The sequence below is a fragment of the Choloepus didactylus genome, chromosome 2 (assembly GCF_015220235.1).
Source record: "Choloepus didactylus isolate mChoDid1 chromosome 2, mChoDid1.pri, whole genome shotgun sequence".
Lineage (NCBI taxonomy): Eukaryota > Metazoa > Chordata > Mammalia > Pilosa > Megalonychidae > Choloepus > Choloepus didactylus.
In genome coordinates this window covers 175,267,689-175,294,781 of record NC_051308.1, presented here as the reverse complement: position 1 = coordinate 175,294,781, position 27,093 = coordinate 175,267,689, and the positions used below count along the sequence as shown (strand labels likewise).

Below are 27,093 nucleotides of genomic sequence, written 5' to 3'. Positions count from 1 at the left end.
GTAGTTTTTACTTACAGATTTTGTGCTGTGATCTTGGGCATTCCTCCCAATTCAGGTTGGTGTATGATGAGTGGATGGTCACATTTGTCCCCCCGCAGTTATTCCAGATTACTTTCTAGTTGTTACTGGCTGTTTATTAGTTGTTCCAGGGGTCTAACTAACTTCCACTCCTCTCTAGGCTGCCATCTTCAGTCCGTTTTAAAATTCAGTTTTATTGAGATATATTCAATTCACATACCATAAAATCATCCATGGTGTACAATCAACTGTTCACAGTACCATCATATAGTTGTGCATTCATCAACCCAGTCTATGTTTGCACATTTTCCTTACACCAGAAAGAATCAGAATAAGAATAAAAACCAAAAAAAACCACCCAAATCATCCCCCATCCCCCCTATTTTTTAATTTTTGCCCCCATTTTTCTACTCATCCATCCATACATTGGATAAAGGGAGTGTGATCCACAAGGCTTTCACAATCACATTGTTACCCCTTGTAAGCTACATTATTATGCACTCATCTTCAAGAGTCAAGGCTACTGGGTTGGAGTTTGATGGTTTCAGGTATTTACTTCCAGCTATTCTAATACATTGAAACCTAAAAAGGGTTTTATCTATATAGTGTATAAGAATGCCCGCGAGAGTGACCTCTTGACTCCATTTGAAATCTCTCAGCCACCGAAGCTGCTGCCAGAACTTTTAACTCTCTCTCATGTTTTAACCAGGAAATAAAATCAACAAATATGTCTATGTGTTGATATGGCTAAATAGCACTTAGCCCTTGGGTATATATATGATATATAAGACACTACCTTTACCCTTAAGGAATTTACAATCTGTTTATATAACTAAAGTTAAGGAAGAAAGAAACTATTCCCATCTCTTCACTCTTCTGAAGTCTGTGTTGCCTTCTGCAGACTGCTAAATTTTCTGAGAGTCATAGCAGAGCCTTCTTTAGGCTTGAGTGATTAACCTATTTTCTGTGTTCCTGTAAATCCTAAAAGAAAAAATTGTAAGATAAACATTTGAACTAACTTTTAAGCCCTCTCTCTACTATGCCATGCTCCCTCCCAGCTTCATTATAAACTCATTAGTACAAGAATTATATCTTATACTGTTTCTGGATCCCCAATAGAGCATAGCTATATAGAGACATAGCAAGTTCTCAATAAACATGGGTTGATTGGTAAGGAAAGCAAAATTCATTAGTCAAACAAGAAGTGGGTTTATTAAATAGCACATTTCACATAATAGTGACTCAATAAACGTGTTGTTGACAGAGAAAGAGAGGGGGTATCAAGTGTTGTTAAAATTAAACTGTTTGTACTGTTTGTACTAAGTCAAAATTCATTCCCCTGTGAACTCATTGTTAGTCAAGGACATAAAAAAAAATCACAAATTCTTTACATGACATGTACCTAGAGAATAGTTGCTTGACTGCCTCTAATTATTGACTCCTTTACCTGCGTTTCGTTTTTCTCTTTATAATGCTATGGAAATAGGAAGAATCCTTCAAGAACCCTTTAATTCCTCTTGCTCTGATTCCTCCTGAGTTCTTAACTTCCCTCATGTCAGTGGTTAGAGGTAGAGCAAACCATTCCACAGTCTCTTTGTTTTTTTTTTTCTCTCTTGCTTTCTCCTTAAAGTCTGATTGACCTGTATAGTTTCTTCTGAACTCACCAACTTAATAGCTGGATGCTTTTCTCTTTTTTCTTATACAATTGATTCCCACTCTGAAGTCTTCCTCTCATCAATTCTTCCTACCCAACAGAGTAATGCCCAATTTGTCAAATACCCTTGGAAAATGTAACTAACTTTTCAAAGTAAAAATTGGAGTTTATCCTTTTGTGTCTCAGAATTCTAAATTTTACTGTAATCATGCTGGATGGAGATTATTTTAAAAAATGTGTTTCATATCACCATCTCTTCCTTTAAAGAGTATAATCAATGAGATTTAACTTTTCCATGTTGACTTGAGTTGATCTAGGGTTGTATGAACTTTTATTTATTTAGTATATGTAGCTGTTTGCCTCTATGCAAAATTAAAATGGTAGACCTGAAGAGTTCTGGTGCCACCTTTGTAGTTTTTCCCACCTCTTCTTTATTATCAGACCATCAGTTGTAATTTCTTCATGCCAAATGATGCCTATTTTGAGTAGCTATCTTTTCCCATTTGCCACTTTCGTAGCTTAAGTCTGAACAGTATATAAAGCAAGAGTACAAATATTCTGAACTAGTCTTAATATACTTTGTTGTTGGTGCATTAAATTTAGAACTAAAGGACTTTATTACCTAAGCATTACACTCAAAATTCCAGAAAGTTGATTTTATTTGAAATGTGACCAAATGTAATTATAGTATAAATTCAGTTTACAACGGCCTTTTAAAGATTCTGCATGGCCAATTTTGAATGTGCTTTAAACTCAGATTTTCGAAAGTTGAGGTTGTTTGGTATTTAACTTGGGAGTAATTTGAGAACAAATGTAATATATCATGCTCCATTATAGATGCTACATTGCCAATCTTGGGTAGCTAAAACTTATATACCAAAGTAGTTGGCAGCAGCTTACATGGGTAAAATAAGATAGTATTTGGAATCATACTGGCCTGCTTTCAGTCCTCGCTAGCCCTTGAACCTCAGTTTCCTCATTAATAAAATAAGAATAGTAAACCACCTTATAAGATTGTTGGGTGAATGGAATAAAGCAAAGTACCTATAACAGTTTCTCAAAAAATTCCACTCTTTTCTGTTCGTAGATCTAATTCAGTGTATTAGATGTACAAATGACCTGTCTGCCTTCTCAATATTGAAAAATACAATTACAAAATTTGGGTATCCCAATTAAAGCATCAGACAAAAATGTTAATGTCTCATAAATATGTTTTCTCTTTTTTGCTTTAGATAAAACATAACATTTAGGGTTTTCAATTTTTTTTTCAGGATATGACACTCATATCACAGAGTAAAAAATTTGGGCTGTTGATATTTGTGAAATCCCTGAAACATAACCATCAACATGCACTGCCCATAACTATTATCATGTGTACTGATTTATACAGAAATTTGTAAGGAATAAATATAAAGTTGTAAACATTAAGAAAACACTGAATCATTCAAAATTTGGACTTATTCTTTTAGTCTAGAAAGTCTTTTATATTTTATTTGTGTGAAAAGAGATAGTTACTTTTTCAATCTTAGAACTTGTAACTCGAACCTACAGTCTTTGTACTAAAATTGTGTTTCTTCCCATGTTTTTAGAGTGATTTAGTTCATTGTTTCAAAGTATTGATGCTAAAGTGTAATTAGAAGCAATTTAACAAACACATGGCTGAGTTTCCACTGTCCTAGGTCTGACCTAGACACTGTGGGGAATATCAAGAAAATGTATGTCAACTGCATAAATCCCTTCCTCTGATTTCTCCCTTCTCTCTTTGCTGATCACTCCCTTTTATGCTCACCACTACAATCATCCAGTCTCCCAATCGGAACCTCTAATCCATTAACACCAACGACTTTTCGCATCTTCTTATCTCCACCCTTGATGTTTTCTCTGCTCTCTAACATGTCTTGAATTCCATGGTCAATCACGACAGTCACCCCCCCATGGACTTCTTTGACATCCTTGATCCTTTCTCATCTGATTATACTTGCCCGGAAAATTATAGCCTTGGCTGAATCCAACTCTCTGCCAGTGGCTGAGTGGATCTGGAAAAACACACATGACCATCTTGGCTAGTTGCACATTAAATTGAGAATCATAATAGGTCGAAGTGTAGCATTTATGCCCTCCCCACCGCACCCCTCCACCCCCAAATTCTATATTCCATTAACTCTTCTCTCCCAAGTGATTAATCTACATCTTCTCTGTTTTCCAACAAACCTCTCACACTTCTTCCATTTTATGGCTATTGATACTACTTCACTGAGAAAATTGAAGCTCTCAAAAGAGAACTTCCACAGACTCTCAATATCTTATCTACCTACCTACCAGCATCTGTACCCATATTCTCTGCTTCCTGCTTACTAGTAACATGTAACATATCTGATCCTCTATAAAGCCATTCTCTCCACCAGATAACCTACCCTCTTGCCTTCTCAAAGAATAGCACTTCATCAATCCTGCCCATTCTCTACTACATCAACTCTACTTGATTATTCTAATCAGTATACATATATACTTTATTTCTTCCATCTTCAAGAAAGCTTTTAGGTCCAAATGACCTCCTCATTGCCTTATCCAATGGCAATTCTTGGTCTTACTTGATCTATCAGTACCATATAAAACAGTTGATCATTTCCTCCTGTGTGATACATTTTCTTCACTTGACTTTTAGACTTTCAGTTTTTCTTCTTCCTAACTGGTTGTTCTTGTTCAGTCTCCTGTGAGGTTTCTTCCTCCTCTTTCCATTCTTTTTTTGTAGTGCTTCGTGGTTCAGTCCTTTGTCTTATTTGCTTCATTAACTACACTCATTTCATTCAGGTTCACATTTTGTCTGATGGCTTAAATATTATCTGTATATTAATGACTCCCATTTTTTTTAAATCTCTAGTCTAGAACACTCTCCCAAACTCTACCTGATGTATCCTTTTAGAAGTTTAATAAACATCTCAAATTATTCGTGGGCAAAATTGAGTGCTTTATCTTCTTTCTCAAACCTATTGTGCAAATAGCTTTTCCTAAGTTAAAGGCAACTCCATCTTACCAGTTGATTAGGGTAAAAAACCTAGAATCATCCTTGCTTCCTCTTTTCTTCTCACACCCCACATCTAATCCATCAGTAAATCTTGTTAGTTTTCCATTTACAGTATATTCGGAGTCCATTCACTTCTCAGTTCCTTCCACTGAGTTGCAAGCCACCATCAATTCTCTTCATGGTTTATTCTGAGAGGCTCTAATTGGCTTCTCTTCTACTATTGCTCCCTACTCACCAGCCAGTGATCCTCCTGAATTATAAATCAGATAATAATACACTTAAGTCCTTCAGTTTATCTTGATTTCACTCAGAGTAGAAGTCAGAGCCCTTGCAGTAGCCTCAGAGGCCCTACATGAATTGACATCCACCCCCAAAACATGCACTTATTCCCTCTCTAATCTAATTTCTTACTATTGTTCCCTTTGTCACTTTGTTCTAGACACACTGGCCCCTTGGCTGTTCCTGAAACACAGCAGACACTCTTCTTCCTCTGACATCTTCATGCCTATTCCCTCTGCCTGAAATGCCCTTACTCTGCATGCCCAGACATCCACACCTCCATATGCCCAACTCACTTCCTTCAAGTCTTTGTTCAAATGTCTTCTCCCAATGAGGCTTACCCTCTTGACCATATTCAAATTTGCAGTCTACAAACATTTCTAATACCCTTTCCTCTGCTATAATTATCTTTTTCCATAGCACTTCTCATTCCTAAAATACTATATCATTTTATATATTTTGTACTTAATTATCTCTATGCTTTATTGTATGTATTCCCTTGCTAGAATATAAGTTTCACAAATGAGGAAACCTTATATATCTTTGTCACATTGTATCCCTAATATTTAGTATAGTTCCTAGCACAGGGTAGGCACTCAAATATTTGTTGCAGTATGGATGACTCTGTCCTCTCAAAGGTCTTATAGTTAAAGTGAGTGGCTCAAATATCAGAGAACTACAGAAGACAGAATGGTAGAGCAGTGATTCCTCACCTCATAACCACGTTGTATTATATTGTAGATTTTTTCTTTCCGACAACAATAAAATCTAAAACACTAGGCAGTAAGGAGAGAGCCATGTGAATTAAAATAGTTAAATAAATTTTCATGGAGATCATAGAATTTAAATTAGGCCTGGAAGAATGCAGGGTATTTAGACTGAAGATTTAGAGATAAGAGAAAGGCATTCAAGGTGAGAGTGTGGGTGGGGACAGGCAAATATTGCAACACATCAGATAAATATATTCAGATAGTGAGATTATAAAGCAGGTTACATGTTTTAGAAATGCCTTATACAAGTTTGTCTTTCAAGAATCTTCCACTTAACACTCTATGGATCTGTGTCACTCTTGCTATCCTTTGGCTCTGTGTTTGATAATGATAATTGTTTCTGTGCTTAGCTTCTGTAATTGTCTGTTACATTGAAGGAAGTATTTGCTTTCATACACTAAAATCAATTTAAAACCAACTTAAAGCTAAACATAAGATTTTAATGACACTCTCTAGTTTGGTTTTCATTATGACATCAATAATTTTTTTATAATTTTATAAAGTTAAAAACTATTAATTACAGGTATAAGATCCTTTTGTCAAGAATTGGTTATCTGCATTAATAAAAAATAAATAACAAATAAAAACAATTAACTGAATATCCTAAAACCTAAATTTAGCCAGGACTTTTAACCTCTCCTATGCCAGACAGGAAAGATACATATTTGATTGTTTTGAGATTTCTCCTTCTTGTCTTTTTCTGCACTTATTCCGGTGGAAGAATTAATGAGTAGTGAAATGATAAAATGGAAGGCAACAGGAAAGAGAACAAAAATAATTCACAAAGAGGGTAATTAGTCCTTGAATAATTGAAAGTTGAGCAGGAACTTTTAAAATGATGAGATCTGATTTTAAATAAAGGAGAAGGGCAAAAAACACAACTGTAACCAAAATACTGCCAAATGAGAAATAAAATTTCAGTATAGATACTGAAATGAACATTTTGGGAATATTGTCCTAATTTGGAGAGTAAATATTTATTGATGGCATCTGCTATTTGTGAATAAGGAGACTGTCTGTCTTTTGTGGGATTTTTTTATTGTTTTTTAACCAAACAATATGTTAGTCCTAATGTATTTGGTTGTTCAACCTAAGTTTGAATCTAGTCAATATAATGAGTTTGAGTTTCTAGGATTTATCAAAAGAAATGAACTTGCGGATGTCTGTAGAAGAGAGTTCCTTACAGACCTGTTTTAAAAAGTTTATGCAAGGGGTCTCACTGATAAGAACTAATTATAATATGTAAACTCAGACATGAAATATAAGGTACCAAGATATAGGACGAGGCTTAAGAATGGGGAGTGGTTGCTTAGTATGAGCAGAATGTTCAACTAGGATGAACTTAAATGTTTGGAAATGAACAGGGGTGTCGGTAGCAAGATGTGAGAATAACTAACAGTGCTGAATGGCACATGAATGAAGTGGAAACGGGAAGCTTAGAGTCATATATGTCACCAGAAGGGAAGTTGGAGGTCAAAAGATGGGAATGTATAAAACTGAATCCTATGGTGGGCAATGTCCATTATTAACTGTACAAATATTAGAAAACTCTTCCATGAACCAGAACAAATGTATGACAATACAACTAGAAGTTAGTAATAGAGGGGCATATAGGGAAGAAATATATACCTATTGCAAACTATATACTACAGTTAGTAGTATTTCAGCATTCTTTCATAAACAGTAACAAGTGTACTATACCAACACTACGAGTCAACAATTGAGGGGGGTTGGTTAGGGATAGGGGAGGATTCGAGTTTCCTTTTCTTTTTCTTTCTTTCTTTTTTTTTTTTCATCTTTCACTTTATTTCTTGTCTGGAGTAATGAAAATGTTCTAAAAATTGAACAAAAATTAAGTGTGGTGATGGATGCACAGCTGTATGAGGGTACCAGGGGCAACTGATTGTACACTTTGGATCTTTGGATAATTGTATGGTATCTGAACAATCCCAATAAAATTAAAAAATAAAAATAAATAAAAAATAAAAAAGTTTATGGAAGGTCTCAACTGAAAAATAGGGATTTGAATTTGGTCTTATGTTCTACAAATGCTTAACCCTGTTTTTAATGGTAATCACAGGTCAAAAGGGTTGGAATAAGATATATTGCTAAAGTGAAGGCTATTTATTCCTCTATTTCTGAATGAATAATTTTAACAATCAAAACAAAGTTCATCTTAGAATAAATGTTCCATTGTATTAATATATATATATGTAGTAAGTATATATATAACCACTTTCTGAATTTAAAAAACTGTGTATCAGGGGACAAAACAGGACAATTTCAAAGGTTGGTTAATAAAAGATATGTATTCTACAAAAAAATGTAACAATTTTATCAGAAGTTAGTGTAATAGAGTAAAAAGAAAAAAAATGGTGTTAAACATTAGATTAAATCCCCTATCAACAGTCATCTATACACACTGAATAAATGTTTAGTTGAGTCACCTAATCTTTGTGAATATATGTTTCTTTAATCATGAAATGGAAATAATATTGCCTAATATATATTCCCCACAGGATTATTAAAAGAATTAAATACATTTACACAGTGATGTAGGTAAGTGTAAATTACCTTAGTTCTTATTAACACAAGAATTTTATCTAGCATTTATTGGACACTTACTAAGTGCCAAACATGATGTTAAATGCTTTACATTCATACCATCTACTACTCAGAACAACCCTTTGAATTAGGCAAGAAATGAGTAAGTGAAGTTCAGATAGTATAACGTCTGCCTGAGATTACATGTTAAGTGACAGAACTGGGTTTCAGTTACCCTTCCAAGTTGTTCTTTTAACCACTGTGCATTACTATTTCTTAGTGTTTGGGTTGGACTACAAGTTGAAGATATGCTCCAGAACTTATTCTAAACCTTAGGGCCCATGCATTAAAGTATATGGTAATGTTCCCTTGGCAACCTATTTTTTCAAATGCGTCCCAACTCTCACCCCCAAAAAATTAAGGTAACTATTAAAATCTGAGCAAAAATATTTGCTGAGCATGGACTCGATATAATTGATGGAACCCATACAGCATACTCTTCCTTTCCTGCCAAATTTTGTTTTTACTGAATTTAATAATTGTCTTATTTATTTGCTTAGCTTTTGTGTATTTATTATCAGGTCAATCCAGGACTCTTTCTGAGTTGTGTAAAGTTCCTGTCACTATGTTCAAACACATCGTTGTTCTATCACTTACATCTTGGAAAACTCTCCAGGAGCTTTCTGTCCTGATTCTGCTGGGAGTTGTTGTCATGTGACACCTTCACCATCACTCTGGGATTCCCTTTATCACTTGTGTTGGATCGGGACCAGTTGGTTCCTGGTTATCACATTTCTTGTTTTACCACATCATTTCAGTGTCAAATATCCTACTAAAGCTTCTTGGAAAATGGTGCATGAAAAATAAAAATGTTGAGAAATTGAACATCTGAAAATGTCTTTATTTCCACCCTCACCTTTAATTAATCATTTGTTGGTATATATAATTTTATCTTGAAATCATCCCACAGAATTTTGAATGTGTTTCTTCATAGTGTTCTCATTTCCAGTATTTTTCAGAAGCCCAACATCATCTGGATGTTAATCCTTTGTACAAAACCAGTTTTTCTTTCCTTCTCTTTGTTCCCAATGTTCTGAAATTTTACAAAAATAGTTCTTTTAAAAATTGTATTGTGGTAATATGTATATATAATATAAAATTTTCCATTTTAAAGATTTTCAGTGTAAAATGCAGTGACATTAATTACTTTTTCAATGCTGTGACATCATCACCACCACCATTACCCAATTTTTTTATCCCCCCGAATGGAAAATCAGCATGCATTAAATAATAACTCCCCACTCCCCCTCCCATCAGCCCCTGGTAACCTGTAATCTACATTTTGTCTCTATGAATTTATTTATTATAGATATTTCATATAAATAGGATCATACTTATTTGTCCTTTGGTGTCTGCCTACTAACACTTAGCCTAATATCTTCAAGATTCATCCACATTGTCGTATGTGCCAGAACTTCATTGCTTCTTAGGGCTGGAAATTATTCCATTGGGCATATACACCACATTTTGCTTATTCATTCATCTGTTTATGGATACTTAGGTTGTTTCCATCTTTTGGCAATCATGAATAACACTGCTATGAATGTAAGTGTGCAAATATCTGTTCATGTTCCTGCTTTCAATTTTTTTGTCAATATACCAGGGAGTGGGTATGCCAGGTCTTATGGTAGTTCTATACTTAACTTTCTGAGGAACTACCAAACTGTTTTACCCAGTGATTGCACCATTTTACATTCCCACTAACAATGAAAAAGTGTTTCTGTTTTTTTTATTTTACTCCTCTCCAACAATTTAATATTCTATTTTTTAAATTGTAGCCATTCTTGTGGCTGTGATATGGTATATCATTGTGGTTTTGATTTGCATTTCCCTAATGGCTTATATATTTTTTTATTTTTTTATTTTTTTTAAATCTTCATTTTATTGAGATATATTCACATACCACGCAGTCATACAAAACAAATCGTACATTCGATTGTTCACAGTACCATTACATAGTTGTACATTCATCACCTAAATCAATCCCTGACACCTTCATTAGCACACACACAAAAATAACAAGAATAATAATTAAACTGAAAAAGAGCAATTGAAGTAAAAAAGAACACTGGGTACCTTTGTCTGTTTGTTTGTTTGTTTGTTTCCTTCCCCTATTTTTCTACTCATCCATCCATAAACTAGACAAAGTGGAGTGTGGTCCTTATGGCTTTCCCAGTCCCATTGTCACCCCTCATAAGCTACATTTTTATACAATTGTCTTCGAGATTCATGGGTTCTGGGTTGTAGTTTGATAGTTTCGGGTATCTACCACCAGCTACCCCAATTCTTTAGAACCTAAAAAGGGTTGTCTAAATTGTGCGTAAGAGTGCCCACCAGAGTGACCTCTCAGCTCCTTTTGGAATCTCTCTGCCACTGAAGCTTATTTCATTTCCTTTCACATCCCCCTTTTGGTCAAGAAGATGTTCTCCATCCCACGATGCCAGGTCTACATTCCTCCCTGGGAGTCATATTCCACGTTGCCAGGGAGATTCACTCCCCTGGGTGTCTGATCCCACGTAGGGGGGAGGGCAGTGATTTCACCTTTCAAGTTGGCTTAGGTAGAGAGAGAGGGCCACATCTGAGCAACAAAGAGGCATTTGGGAGGAGGCTCTTAGGCACAATTATAGGGAGGCCTAGTCTCTCCCTTGCAGCAACAGTCTTCCCAAGGGTAAATCCCATGGTAGAGGGCTCAACCCATCAAACCACCAGTCCCCTATGTCTGTGGTCATGTTAGCGACCATCGAGGTGGGGTAGGCCAATACCCCTGCATTCTCCACAGGCTCCTCAAGGGGGCACTACATATTTTTTCCTTTTTTTTTTTTAATCAACTGTATGAAAAATAAAAAAATAAAAAAAGTAATTAAGAAAAAAAAAATACAATAAAAGGACATTTCAAAGAGACCATAACAAGGGAGTAAGAAAAAGACAACTAACCTAAGATAACTACTTTACTTCCAACATGTTCCTACTCTACCCCAAGAAAGTTACCTAATATAGCAACATTTCTGTGAACTTGTTCCTACTATACCCATCAGAAATTAACAGACCATAGTCATTCCTGGGCATTCCCAGAATGTTAAATTTACCCATGATAGCTTATCTGTTCTTCTTGGATTATTGTTCCCCCTTCCTTAATTGCTCTCTATTGCTAGTTCCCCTATATTCTACATTATAAACCATTTGTTTTACATTTTTCAAAGTTCACATTAATGGTAGCATATAATATTTGTCTTTTTGTGCCTAGCTTATTTCGCTTAGCATTATGTCTTCAAGGTTCATCCATGTTGTCATATGTTTCATGAGATCGTTCCTTCTTACTGCTGTGTAGTATTCCATCGTGTGTATATATCACATTTTATTTATCCACTCATCTGTTGAAGAACATTTGGGTTGTTTCCATCTCTTGGCAATTGTGAATAATGCTGCTATGAACATTGGCGTGCAGATATCTGTTCATGTCACTGCTTTCTGATCTTCCAGGTATATACCAGGAGTGCAATCGCTGGATTGAATGGTAACTCTGTATTTAGTTTTCTAAGGAACTGCCACACTAACTTCCAGAGTGGGTGAACCATTATACAGTCCCACTAACAATGAATAAGAGTTCCAATTTCTCCACATCCCCTCCAGCATTTGTAGTTTCCTGTTTGTTTAATGGCAGCCATTCTAATCGGTGTAAGATGGTATCTCATTGTGGTCTTAATTTGCATCTCTCTAATAGCTAGTGAGGCTGAACATTTTTTCATGTGTTTCTTGGTCATTTGTATTTCCTCTTCAGAGAACTATCTTTTCATATCTTTTGCCCATTTTATAATTGGGCTGTCTGTACTATTGTCATTGAGTTGTAGGATTTCTTTATATATGCAAGATATCAGTCTTTTGTCAGATACATGGTTTCCAAAAATTTTTTCCCATTGAGTTGGCTGCCTCTTTACCTTTTTGACAAATTACTTTGAGGTACAGAAACTTCTAAGCTTGAGGAGTTCCCATTTATCTATTTTTTTCTTTTGTTGCTTGTGCTTTGGGTGTAAAGTCTAGGAAGTGTCTGCCTAATACAAGGTCTTGAAGATGTTTTCCTACATTATCTTCTAGGAGTTTTATGGTACTTTCTTTTATATTGAGATCTTTGGTCCATTTTGAGTTCATTTTTGTGTAGGGTGTGAGGTAGGGGTCCTCTTTCATTCTTTTGGATATGGATATCCAACTCTCCCAGCCCCATTTGTTGAAAAGACCATTATGACCCAGTTCAGTGACCTTGGGGGCCTTATCAAAGATCAGTTGGCCATAGATCTGGGGGTCTATCTCCGAATTCTCAATTCAATTCCATTGATCTATATGTTTATCTTTGTGCCAGTACCATGCTGTTTTGACAACTGTGGCTTTATAATAAGCTTCAAAGTCAGGTAGTGTAAGTCCTCCCGCTTCGTTTTTCTTTTTTAGAGTGTCTTTAGCAATTCAAGGCATCTTCTCTTTCCAAATATATTTGATAACTAGCTTTTCCAAGTCTGCAAAGTAGGTTATTGGAATTTTGATTGGGATTGCATTGAATCTGTAGATAAGTTTGGGTAGAATTGACATCTTAATGACATTTAGCCTTCCTGTCCATCAACATGGAATATTTTTCCATCTCTTAAGGTCCCCTTCTATTTCTTTTAGTAGAGTTATGTAGTTTTCTTTGTATAGATCTTTTATATCTTTGGTTAAGTTTATTCCTAGGTACTTGATTTTTTTAGTTGCTATTGAAAATGGTATCTTTTTCTTGAGTGTCTCCTCAGTTTGTTCATTTCTAGCATATAGAAACATGACTGACTAATGTGCATTAATCTTGTATCCCGCTACTTTGCTAAATTTGTTTATTAGCTCTAGTAGCTGTATCGTTGATTTCTCAGGGTTTTCCAGATATAAGATCATATCATCTGCAAACAATGACAGTTTTACTTCTTCTTTTCCAATTTGGATGCCTTTTATTTCTTTGTATTGCCGGATTGCCCTGGCTAGCACTTCCAGCACAATGTTGAATAACAGTGTGGTGATAGTGGGCATCCTTGTCTTGTTCCTGATCTTAGAGGGAAGGCTTTCAGTCTCTCACCATTGAGTACTAAGCTGGCTGTGGGTTTTTCATATATGCTCTTTATCATATTGAGGAAGTTTCCTTCAATTCCTAACTTTTGAAGTGTTTTTATGAAAAATGAATGTTGGATTTCTACTTGGTTTAGGATTGGTTTGCTGTTCATTTTCTAGCTTCTTTAGTTGATCCATTAGTTCTTTGATTTTTTTCTCTTTCTTCCTTTTTTAATATATGCATTTAGTGCTATAAATTTCCCCCTCAGTACCGCTTTTGCTGCATCCCATAGGTTTTGGTATGTTGTGTTCTCATTTTCATTCGTCTCTATATATTTAGCAATTTCTCTTGCTATTTCTTCCTTAACCCACTGATTGTTTAGGAGTGTGTTGTTTAACCTCCAGGTATTTGTGAATTTTCTAAGTCTCTGATGGTTATTGACTTCTAATTGTATTCCATTGTGGTCAGAGAATGTGCTTTGAATAATTTCAGTCTTTTAAAATTTATTGAGCCTTGTTTTATGTCCCAGCATATGATCTATTCTGGAGAAAGTTCCATGAGCACTAGAGAAGTATGTGTATCCTGGTGATTTGGGATGTAATGTTCTATGTATGTCTGTTAAATCTAATTCATTTATCAAATTGTTTAGGTTTTCAATTTCCTTATTGGTCTTCTGTCTGGTTGATCTATCTATAGGAGAGAGTGATGTGTTGAAGTCTCCCACAATTATTATGGAAACATCAATTGCTTCCTTTAGTTTTGCCAGTGTTTCTCTCATGTATTTGGTGGCACCTTGATTGGGTGCATAAACATTTATGATTGTTATTTCTTCTTGTTGAATTGCCCCTTTTATTAGTATATAGTGGCCTTCTTTCTCTCTCAAAATATCCCTGCATTTAAAGTCTATTTTATCTGAGATTAATATTGCTACACCTGCTTTCTTTTGGCTGTAGCTTGCATGAAATATTTTTTCCCATCCTTTCACTTTCAATTTCTTTGTGTCCCTGTGTCTAAGATGAGTCTCTTGTATGCAACATATTGATGGTTCATTTTTTTAAATCCATTCTGTGAATCTGTATCTTTTAATTGGGGAGTTTAATCCATTTACATTCAATGTTATAACTGTGAAGGCATTTCTTGAATCAGCCATCTTATCCTTTGGTTTATGTTTGTCATATGTATTTTTCCCCTCTCTCTATTAATATCCTTTACTGTACCCATACTGAATCTCTTTAGTACTGAACCTTTCTCCAAGTCTCTCTCTCCTTTCTTTGTTTCTCTGTGTGTAGGGCTCCCTTTAGTATCTCCAGTAGGGCAGGTCTCTTGTTAGCAAATTCTCTCAGCATTTGTTTGTCTGTGAAAAATTTAAGCTCTCCCTCAAATTTGAAGGAGAGCTTTGCTGGATAAAGTATTCTTGGTTGTAAATTTTTCTCATTCAGAATTTTAAATATATCATGCCACTGCCTTCTTGCTCCCATGGTGGCTGCTGAGTAGTCACTACTTACTCTTATGCTGTTTCCTTTGTATCTAGTGAATTGCTTTTCTCTTGCTGCTTTCACAACTTGCTCCTTCTCTTCCGTGTTTGACAGTGTGATCAGAATATGTCTCGGAGTGGGTTTATTTGGATTTATTCTATTTGGAGTTCACTGGGCATTTATGATTTGTGTATTTATGGTGTTTAGAAGATTTGGGAAGTTTTCCCCAACAATTTCTTTGAATACTCTTCCTAGACCTTTACCCTTTTCTTCCCCTTCTGGAACACCAATGAGTCTTATATTTGGACGTTTTATATTATTTATCATATCCCTGAGGCCCATTTTGATTTTTTTGATTTTTTTCCCATTCTTTCTTTTGTGCTTTCATTTTCCATTCTGTCATCTTCCAGGTCACTGATTCATTGTTCAACTTCCTCTAGTCCTGTACTATGAGTATCCAGAATCTTTTTAATTTGGTCAACAGTTTCTTTAATTTCCATAAGGTCATCTGTTTTTTTTATTTAGTCTTGCAATGTCTTCTTTATGCTCTTCTAGGGTCTTCTTGATATCCTTTGTAACCCGTACTGTAGTCTCATTGTTCATCTTTAGTTCTTTGATTAGTTGCTCTAGGAACTGTGTCTCTTCTGATCTTTTTATTTGGGTGCTTGGGCTTGGGTTATCCATGTCGTCTGTTTTTTTCATATGCTTTATAATTTTCTGTTGTTTTTGGCCTCTTGGCATTTGCTTAACTTTATAGGGTTCTTTTAGAATTTGTAGACCAACTGAAGTCCTTATCTCTAATTTATCAGATCTACAGCTTCGTGGAGTACACTTTCTCTAACTAACCAGCAGATGGCATCCATGAGCCACCTGTTCTCCACAAGCCAGTTCTCCTCTGCTTTGCCTTTGTGGTGAGTGGGGGAGTGAGTCTTGTGGAGTCCAACTGGTGTACCAAGCTTGCATGTGTAGTTGGTGTTGCCCGCCCTGTATATGGGGCGTGTGTCTGGGCAGTCAGGGAGGGGGGATGGCTCTAACAATCAAATCTCCCTGGTGTTCCTGGAGTTTTAAAGCTGCTGCAATAGTCTAATCCTTCAGTTCAGTCCTGCCACAGTTTGTCTCTGCCACTGACCCACAAGTCCTTGGTATTGGTGTATGGCTCCTGAGACTTGTGAGTGGGTCCCTCTTCCAGGCTGTGCACCCCCTGGTCCTCTGTTGAGGGATGACTGTGCTATGTCACAGGTGAGTGCCATCCCCCCAGGGTGGTTCTGGGCTGCTGGGCTGTGTAGGGAGGCTCCCAGTCTGCTGAAATGATGGCTGAATGGGACTTTGCTAATTCACACTGCTCCACCTTCCCAACTCTGAGACAACCAGCTGAGGGTGCAGGGAAGGCTAATGTCCACACCCAGTTTTGTGGTTTGTGTGTGTTATTTTAAGCACTTCCGTCACACTGGGTTGCCTGGGGCAGCTCTGGGCTGTGGGGCTGGTGACAGGCAGGAGTGTTTCCTGTCCCCCAGGATGATGGCTGTGAGTGGACACCCCCCTTTTCTTGGGAAGTTGTGGTGTTTAGTGAATTTTCTCAGCCACTGGATTATTGCCTTTTGTCTCAGAGCTCTCTTAGTTCTGCTCTTGTCTTGACCTGCCCAAATTGCAAGTCTTTGAAGCTTTCTGTATTGGGCTTCTTAGAGTAATTGTTTTAGAAACAGAAAAACAAAAAAAAAAAAGATAAAAAAAAAAAAAAGCCCTCCTCACAGATCTAATGGGTTATTGAAATGCTAAGAGACAAAGCAATTAGGGCCATTAAGGAAAGATCCAGGGGGCAGAGAGATCAGTTTTTCTTCGGGATTTGCATATGAGCCTCAGGGCCTGAACTCTGCCCTTCCCCTTTCTATGTTCACCAGAACTCCAAAAATCCTCCACTTTTATTTTGGAGTTTTTCTTGCTGTTTTTTGCTATGCCTGTCTCCTCTCTGCTGGGCTGGCTGCTCTCAGATTCTCTGGTGTCTGGTCTATCTATGGTTGGAGTTTGGATCAGTAAAATGAGTTTCTGATAAGAGCTGCCACTGCAGTTCTCCCTTCTCCTTCCCAGCACTGATGGTCCTTCCTCCCCCGGGACTGAGCCTGGCAGGGAGGAGCACGGGTCCCCTGGCCGCAAAAACTTACAGATTTCGCTGATCTCAACAGTTTGACATGTTCATGAGTGTTGTATGAAATATGCCCAAAGTCAAATTGCTCTGTGGTGTCCAGTCCACGCAGTTCCTGGCTTTCTACTTACTTTCCTGGAGGAGTCCCTAATGGCTTATTATATTGAGCATCTTTTCATGTGCTTTTTGGACATTTGTATTTCCTCTTTGGAGAAATATCTATTCAAATCCTTTCCCAATTGTTAATTGGATTGTTTGCCTTTTGTTGTTGAGCTATAGGATATCTTTGTATATTCTAGATGTTAAAACCTTATCATATATGTGGTTTCCAATTGTTTTCTTCTATTGTATTTTTACTTTCATGTTGAAGTCATTTGATGCACAAAGTATTTAATTTTCATGAGTCCTATGATTCTGTTTTTTCTTTTGTTGCTTGTGCTTTGGGTTTAAAGTCTAAGAAACCATTGCCTAACACAAGGTCCTGAAGATGCTTCTCTACATTTTCTTATAAGAGTTTAATAGTTCTGGTTATTCTATTTAGTTCTTTGATCCATTTGGGGTTGATTTTACTATATAGTGTGAGGTAAGGGTCAGCTTTCATTCTTTTGAAAATGAAGATCCTGTTTTCCCGTCAACATTTGTTGAGGAGACTATTCTTTCCCAACTGAGTAGTCTTTGACTCTTGTCAAAAATTAGTTGGCCATAAAGGTGGGGGTTGATTTCTGGGCTCTGAACTCAATTCCATTGGTCTGTATGTCTGTCCTTGTGCCATTACCATGCTGTTTTGACAGTGTGGCTTGAAATAAGTTTTATGATTGGAACTGTGAGCCTTCTAACTTTTTTCTTTTTCTAGATGCCTTTCACTATTAGGAGCCCATACCGTTTCCTGTAAACATTTTTTGTTTTCCTTTATTAGAGGAGCTGTGAGTTTACAGAATAATCATTCATAAAATATGGGATTCTCATATACCACCCTATTATTAACAACTTGCATTATTGTGGAACATTTGTTACAATTGATGATAGCACAGTTTTATAATTGTACTATTAACTGTAGTTCATGATTTAACTTTGTGTAGTGTAGTTCCATGAATTTTTTTTAATTTTTTGTTCTGTTATTATATATACAATGAAACATTTCCCCTTAATCACATTCAGTTACATATTATAGTGCTGTTATTTACATTTACAGTGTCATGTTACTATCACCACCATCCATTACCAAAATATTTCCATCATTCCAAATAGGAACCCTGTACATTTTAAACTTTAACTTCCATTGCTTAGCCCCACCGCATACCCTGGTAACCTATATTCTAGACTGTAACTCTATAAGTTTGCTGATTATAATTATTTTGAATCAATGAGCTGATACAATATTTGTCTTTTTGTGTCTGACTTATTTCATTCTACATGATATATTCAAGGTTCACCCACGTTGTTGCATGTGTCAGGACTTCATTCCTTTTTGTGGCTGAATAATGTTCCATTGTATGTATGTACAACATTTTGTTTACCCTTTCATCAGTTGCTAGACACTTGGGTTGCTTCAATCTTTTGGAAATATTGAATAATGGTACTATGAACATCAGTGTGCAAATATCTGTTCAAGTCCCTGCTTTCAATTCTTTTCTTCCATGTAAATTTGATGATAAATTTATCCAATTCTGTAAAAAGGCTATTGGAATTTTTATTGGAATTGCATTGAATCTGTAAATCACTATGGGTAGAATTGGCATCTTAACAATATTTAGTCTTCCAGTCCAATAACACGGAATGTCCTTCCATTTATTTAGGTATTTGATTTCTTTTAGCAGTGTTTTTTGGTTTTCTGTGTACAAGTCCTTTATATCCTTGGCTAGATGTATTTCTACATATTTCATTTTTTTAGTTGCTATTGAAAACTGAATTTTTTATTGATTTCTTCTTCTAAATGTTCATAGCTGCTGTATAGAAGCACTAATGTTTTGTGAGTTTTGATCTTGTACTCTGCCATTTTGAAGAATTCATTTATTAATTCTATAACTTTGTTGTGGATTTTTCAGGATTTTCGGTATTTAGGATCATGTCTTCTGCAAATAGGGAAAGTTTTACTTCTTCCTTTCCAATTTGTATGTCTTTTATTTCTTTTTCTGCCCATTTGTTCTGGCTAGAGCTTCCAATAAAATGTTGAATAACGATGTTGACAGTGGATACCCTTGTCTTGTTCTTGATCTTAAAGAGATAGCTTTAAGTCTTTCACCAGTGAGTCTGTTAGCTGTAGGTTTTTCATATATGCCCTTTTTGATGTTGAGGAAGTCTCCTTCTATTCCTTGTTTCCTAACTTTTTTTTTCAAGAAGAGGTGCAGGATTTATTCTATTTTCTTTTCTACATCAATCAAGATGATCATGTGCTTTTTGTCCATTCATTCTGCTATTATGGTATGTTACATGAGTTGATTTTCTTATGTTGAACCACCCTTGCATATCTATGTTAAATACCACTTGAGCCTGGTATATAATTCTTTAATGTGCTGTTGGATTTGGTTTGATTGTAATTTGTTGAGGATTTTTGCATTTATTGTCATAAAAGACATAAGAGATATTTGTCTGTAATTTTATTTTCTTGTCATCTCTTTATCTGGCTTCAGTGTGAGGGTGATGTTGGCTTCATAGAATGAATTAGGGAGTGTCCCCTCCTCTTTAATTTCTTGGAAGAGTTTGAGCAGGATTGGTGTTAATTCTTAGAATGTTTGGTAAAATTCCCCTGTGAAGCCATCTGGTCCTGAGCTTTTCTTTGTTTGAAGCTTTTTGATTACTGTTTAATTCTCTTTACTAGTTATTTTCTGTTGAGACTTTCTGCTTCTTCATGATTCAGTTTAGGTAGTTTGTGTGTTTCTGGGATTTATTTTGTTTCATCTAGGTTATGTAATTTTTTGGCATTCCATTGTTTGTAGTTTCCTCATATAGTCCTTTTATTTCAATGAGGTAGGTAGTAATATCTCCCTTTTCATTGTTTTTTCTTAATTTTATTTATTTGTATCCTCTTTTTTTATTTATCAGTGTAACTAAAGATTTGTCTATTTTATTGATCTTTTCAAAAAACAAGTTTGAATTTTTATTGATTATCTCTAATCTTTTTTATTATGTATTTCATTTTTTCTCTGTATTAATCTTTATTATGTCCTTCTTTCTACTCACTTTGGGTTTAGTTTGTTTGGCTTTTTTCCGGTATCCTCTAGTTCTGAGGTTAGGTCTCTGATTTTAGATCTTTCTTCTTTTTTAATGTAAGCATTTGGAATTATAAATTTCTCTTTCAGCACTGCCTTTGCTGCATCCTGTAAGTTTTGGTATGTTGTGTTTTCATTTTCATTCATATCAAGATATTTCCTAATTTCCCTTGCAATTTCTTCTTTGACCCATTGATTGTTCAATAATGTGTTAATTTCCATGTATTTGTGAATTTTCCAGTTCTTCCCTTTTATTGATTTGTAGTTTCATTTCATTGTGGTTGGAGAGGATGCATTGCATTATTTTAATATTTTTTAATTTGTTGAGTCTTGTTTCCTGACCTAAGCTATGGTCTATCCTGGAGAATTATCCAGATGCACTAGAGAAGAATGTGTACTCTGATGATTTTGGGTGAAGTGTTCTGTACATTTCTGTTAATTCTTGTTGGTTTATATGTCATTCAAATCTTGTATTTCCTTATTAATATTCTTTTTAGATGTTCTACCCATAATTTAAAGTGGTTTATTGAAATCTCCTAATATTCATGTAGACCCATCTTTTCTCCCTCCAAATCTGTCAATATTTGTTTTCTGTATTTTGAGACTCTACATGTTAAGTGCATATATATTTTTGTTATGTGTTCTTGCATTTATACCTTTATCAGTATATAGTGACCCTCTTTGTCCATCACAACTGTTTTTGACTTAATGTCTGTTTTTCTGATGTAAGCATAGCTAGATCTTTTCTGGTTACTACTTGCATAGTAACTATTTTTTCCCATCTTTTCACTTTCAACTTGTTTGTGTCTTTGAATTTAAGATGAGTCTCTTCTAAGTAGCATATAGTTAAGTCATGCTTTCTTATCCATACTGGCAAGTTTAATCTGATAAATTTAAAAGCACTTTCTTCTGCCATTTTGGTAGTTGGTCATCATAAGTCTTATACCTTTTTGAAATCAATTCTTTTGTTAATGCCTATTTTCCTATTTTATTTCTTGTATTTTACCATTTTGATTTCCTTCTCATTTTTTAAAGCAGTTTCATTGAAATATATTCACACACTATATATTCTATACAATCAGTAGCTCACAGTATCATCACATAGTTGTATATTCATAACCACAATCAAATTTAGAACATTTTTATTACTCAAAAAAAAAACTCACATCTCATATCCCTTACACCCACCATTATTTTTTTAACAGTTTTATTCACACAACATACAATTCACCCAAAGTGTGTAATCAATGGCTCTCGGTATAAACACAGAATTATGCATTCACCACCACAATCAATTTAAGAACATTCTCAGTGCTGTGAAAAAAACAATCCTGTACCACTTGTACCCCCATTATTGGCACTTAACTCTTGTATAGTACCTTTTATTACAACTGAAAAAATAATATTACAATGTTACTATTAACTGTAGTCCTTAGTTTGCCTTACTTGTATTTTTTCACATATACCTATTAATAACACCTTGAAATAGTGATATGTATTTGTTCTAGTTCATTTAAGAACTGTTTTATAGTTGTACAATTAACCACAGTAATCATCCACAACCGGATTCACCATGTTATACAGTCCCATGTTTTATTCTCTAACTTTCCTTCTAGTGACATACATAACCATAAATTTCCCCTTTCAACCATACTCACACTCAGCACTGTTAGTAGCATGATACATGCTACCATCAACTCTATTCATTTCCAGACATCTACAGTCTGCCTTCTTAAAAATTCTGTATACCTTAAGCATCATCTGCCCATTCTCTACTCCCTTTCTATCTCCTGGTAACTATACTCTAGATTTGAACTCCTAGAGTTTGTTTATTATGATTAGTTTATATTAGTGAGACCATACAATATTTGTCCTTTTGTGGACTTAAGCCACTTTATGGCTTATTTCACTCAACATAATTTCTCAAAGTTCATCCATGTTGTTGCATGCATCAGAATGTCATTCCTTCTTACAACTACATAATATTTCATTTTATGTATATACCAGAGATTGTTTATCCATTCATCAGGTGATAGACACCTGGGCTGTTTCCATCTTTTGGCAGTTGTGCATAATGCTAATATAAACATTGGTGTGAAAAGGTCTGTTCACATCCCTGCTTTCAGTTCTTCTGAGAATATACCTAGTAATAGGTTTGCTGGATCATGTGTCAGCTCTATACTTCACCTCCTGAGGAACCGCCGAACTTCCTTCCAAAGTTTCTGCACCATTCTACATTCCCGCCATCAGTGAATAAATGTTTCTATTTCTCCACATCCTCTCCAGCACTTGTAGTTTTCTGTATTTTTATCATAACCATTCAGATAGGTGTGGAATGATATCTCATTGTGGTTTTGATTTGCATTTCCCTTATAGCTAGTGATGTTAAGCATCTTTTCATGTGCTTTTTAGCCATTTGTATTTCTCTTTGGAAAAGTATCTATTCAAGTCTTTTGCCCATTTTTTAATTGGGTTGTTTTTCTTTTTATAGTTCAGTTGTGGGATTTCTTTATTTTGGCTATTAAACACTTACCAGATATGTGGTTTCCAAATATTTTCTCCCATTGAGTAGGTTGCCTTTTTGCTTTCTTGACAAATCCTTTGATGCACTAAATATTCAATTTTGAGGAGATCCCATTTATCTATTTCATATTTCAATGCTTGTGCTTTGGGTGTAAGGTCTAAGAAGACACCTCCCACTACAAATCTAGAAAATGCCTCCCTACATTTTCTTCTAGGAGTTTTATGGTCCTAATGTTTAGGTTTTTGACCCATTTTTTAAAAACTCAATTTTATTGAGATATATTCACATACCATACAGTCATCCACAATGTACAATCAGTTGTTCACAGTACCATTATATAGTTGTGTTTTCATCACCATAATCAATTTTTTGAACATTTTCATTACCACACACAAAAAGGAATAAGAATAAATTTAAAGTAAAAAAGAACCCCCAAAACATCTTATACTCCCCATCCCACCCTATTATTCATTTACTTTTTGTCCTCATTTTTCTATTCATTTGTCAATACATAAAGGGAGGGAGCCACAAAGTTTTCACAATCAAATGGTCACACAGTGTAAGCTATGAAGTTATACAATCATCTTCGAGAATCTAAGCTACTGGGATGCATTTCAACAGTTTCAGGTATTTCCTTCTAGCTATTCCAATACACTAAGAACTGAAAAGAGATATCTATATAATGCATAAGAATAACCTCCAGAATGACCTCTTGACTCTATTTAGATCTCTCAACCACTGAAACTTTATTTTGTTTCCTTTCTCTTCTCCCTTTTGTCCAAGAAGGCTTTCTCAATCCCATGATGCTACAGCCAAGCTCATCCCCCAGAAGTCATGTCCCATGTTGCCAGGGAGATTCACACCCTGGGAGTCATGTGCCATGTGGAGGGGAGGGCAGAGAGTCTACCTGCAGTGTTGGCTTGGAGAGAGAGCCACATTTGAGCAACAAAAGAGGTTCTCTGGGGGTGACTCTTAGGCACAATTTTAAGTAGGCTTAGCCTCTCCTTTGCAGTAACAAACCTCATAAGGGCAAGCCCCAAGATCGAGATCCCAGACTTCTAAATTGGTAGCCCCCAGTGCTTGTGAGAATATCATTGATTCCCCAGGTGGGGAAATTTACTATTTCCACATTTTTCCCCAATCCCTCAAGGGAGCTTTGCAAATACATTTTTATTCTCTGCCCAGATTACTCTGGGATGTATTGGGGTTTCACACTAACCTGTACAAACCAACCAGATTTCACTCCCTATTCAATGTTCCATGTAATTAAGTTGTTTGAATAAACTGACCATACAAGTTAAATTACATATTGTGTTGCAAAAAATATGGATTTTGCACCTAAGAAACATTTCTTCCTTTGGTCTCACACAGAAGTTGAAGTTTTAAAAACACTGTCAATATTGTTCTTTACCCTTTAGTCTGATTTACCTTATTCCTAACCAAGTCCATTTTGTTCATGTCTTTAATTGAAGTCTGATCTCTTTTTTCAGACTCCTTAATATTTGCTGTATGGGGTAATGCTGGCATTCATAGCTTCCAGACTCTGGCTCTGAGTCTCAGGTTTCACACAGATACCTAAAGTTCCAGGGATTGACCAGGTTATACACAAAGAGCTCAGCTTCTCAGAATTCAGAAATAACCATTACAACTCAGGAATAGATGTAACTGCTGTCAGAGCTTACAGTCTAGGAACCTTTACAATAAGCCTTCCCCTGACAAACTGTGCTCTCAGACTCAATTCTGAGTTTGCACATTATAGTTAGTCCATATTAGTGAGGCATTATAATATTTTTCTTTTAATTTCTGGTTTACTTCACTCAATATACTGTCCTCAATGTCCATTCACCTCACAGCATCACTCTCTCTTGTAGCAACTCAATATTCCATTGTATGTTTACACCAGTTTGCCATTCCATTCATCAGTCTTTGTACCCTTAGGCCACCTGCATCCACTGCAAATTGTGAATACTCACACCATAAACCCCACTGTGCAAATGTCCATTCATGTCCCTATTTTCAGTTCTTCCAAGTATATACCAAAAAAAATGAGTTGCATGACCATATGGCAACCCCATGCTTAGCTTCCTGTTGAACCACCATGCTGCCCTCCAGATGGGCTGCACCATTCTACTTCCCCACCAATGATGATTAGGTACATCCCTTTTTCCACATTTTCTCCAGCACCTGTATCCCTCTGTTTATTTTTTAGTCAGTTTTATTCACACACCATAGATCCATCCTAAGTAAACAGTGATTCCCTGTATAATCACATAGTTATGCATCACAACCACCAACTAAATAAAGACATTTCCATTTCTTCTACAAAGAAAAAGGAAGAGGAGAAAAAAGAAAAAAGAAAAAGGAAGAAAAGCATGACAACTAAAAAGCAACAAAATAAAAAATTTTAATGAAATATAATAAAAAAGTCAGACAACAGCACCAATGCCCAGAATCCCATACCTGTCCTTATATCCCCTCTTATCGACATATGGCTATAGTATATTGCCTTTGTTACAATTAATGGAAGCATATTACAATGTTACTGTTAACCATAGACTCTACTTTGCATTGATTGTATTTTTTCCCCAATACCACCCAATTTTCAACACCTTACAAGGTTGACATTCATTTGTTCTCCCTCATGTAAAAACATATTTTTACATTTAATCACAATCATTGACCACTCTAGGGTTCACTAAGTTATACAGTTCCAGTCTTTATCTTTAATCTTTCCTTCTGGTGTCCTACATGCCCCTAACCTTCCTCTTTCAACCATACTCGCAGTCATCTTTGTTCAGTGTACTTATGTTATTGTGCTACCATCACCCAAAATTGTGCTTCAAACCTCTCTCTCCTGTCTTTTCCTATCTGTCCATAGTGCTCCCTTTAGTATGTCTGTAGAGCAAGTATCTTGTTCAGAAATTCTCTCAGTGTCTGTGTGTCTCAGAATATTTTAAACTCTCCCTCATTTTTGAAGGACAGTTTTGCCAGATATAGAATTCTTGGTTGGCAGTTTTTCTCTTTCATTATCTTAAATGTATCATGCTACTGCCTTCTTGCCTCCATGGTTTCTACTGAGAAATCCTCCCAGTTTTATCAAGCTTTCTTTGTATGTGATGGATTGTTTTTCTCTCGCTGCTTTCAGAATTCTCTCTTTGTCTTTGATATTTGATAATTTAATTACTAAGCATCTTGGCATAGGTCTATTCAGATCTATTCTGTTTCGGGTGTGCTGTGCTTCTTGGATCTGTAATTTTATGTCTTTCATAAGAAATGGGAAATTTTCATTGATTATTTCCTCCATTGTTGTTTCTGCCCCTTTTCCCTTCTCTTCTCCTGGGACACCCATGACACATATATTCATGTGCTTCATGTTTTCATTCAATTCCCTGAGACACTGCTCATATTTTTCCATTCTTTTCCCTCTCTTTTCTTTTGTGCATAGGATGTCAGATGCCTTGTCCTCCAGTTCATGCATCTTTTCTTCTGCCTCTTCAAATCTCCTGTTGTATGTCTCCATTGTGTTTTTCTTCTGTTGTATTGTGCCTTTCATTCCTGTAAATTCTGCCAATTGTTTTTTTTCAAACATTTGAGCTCTTCCTTATGTTTGCTCAATGTCTTCTCTATATCTGTCACCTCTTTTGACATATCTTCCCTCAACTTGATTTGATGTTTGAATTGATTTAGGAGATTTGTTTGATCAATAATTAGCTTTTTCAATTCTTGTATCTCAGTTAAGTGTAAGTTTGCTCCTTTGGGCCATCTCTTCATTTTTCCTAGTGTGATTTGTAAGTTTGTGTTGTTTAAGCATCTGGATTCTTCATTACCCAATCAGATTTTCCCAGACTAGATGGGTTCAGGTTTCAGGAGGAGGCTGTATTCAGTATCAGGATTCCCTGAAGTTGAGACCCAGAAGACTGTCAGACTTTCCTGTGTGGCCTCTAGTCTCTGTGCTTTTCCTATCCTACCCAGCAGGTGGCACTTGTCAGCCCGCAGCTCCTGATGTAAAGAGGTATGGTCCCTTTAATTCTCAGTGGACCCTGTCCTGGCCAAGGCTGAGAATTTCAGAAGCCAAGCTTAAGTTGTTTCTGGTTTTTTTTTTTTCTGTTTTTTTTTTTTCCCCCTCCAAGCCCTGCGGTCTGAATTCTCTGAGAGAGGGCAGTCACTTGAGCTGGGCCCCACCCCCTTTTCTTAGGGAAGATATACCCTTTGGTGAGTTATCGTCTACACTTGAATTCTTCCTTTGTCTCTCTGATTCTGTTAACTCAACCATTGCCTGGGTCAACACTGACGATTGAAAATGCCTGAGGCTTTCTCTAATGAGCTACTTACA

General features: G+C 35.9%; 1 protein-coding gene across 8 annotated transcripts in view; it reads left to right on the top strand.

Moving 5' to 3' along the window:
* LRRC7 (leucine rich repeat containing 7) overlaps positions 1 to 27,093 on the top strand; it is a 618,288-nt gene that overhangs the window by 278,047 nt on the left and 313,148 nt on the right. The gene's annotated exons all lie outside the window — the stretch shown is intronic.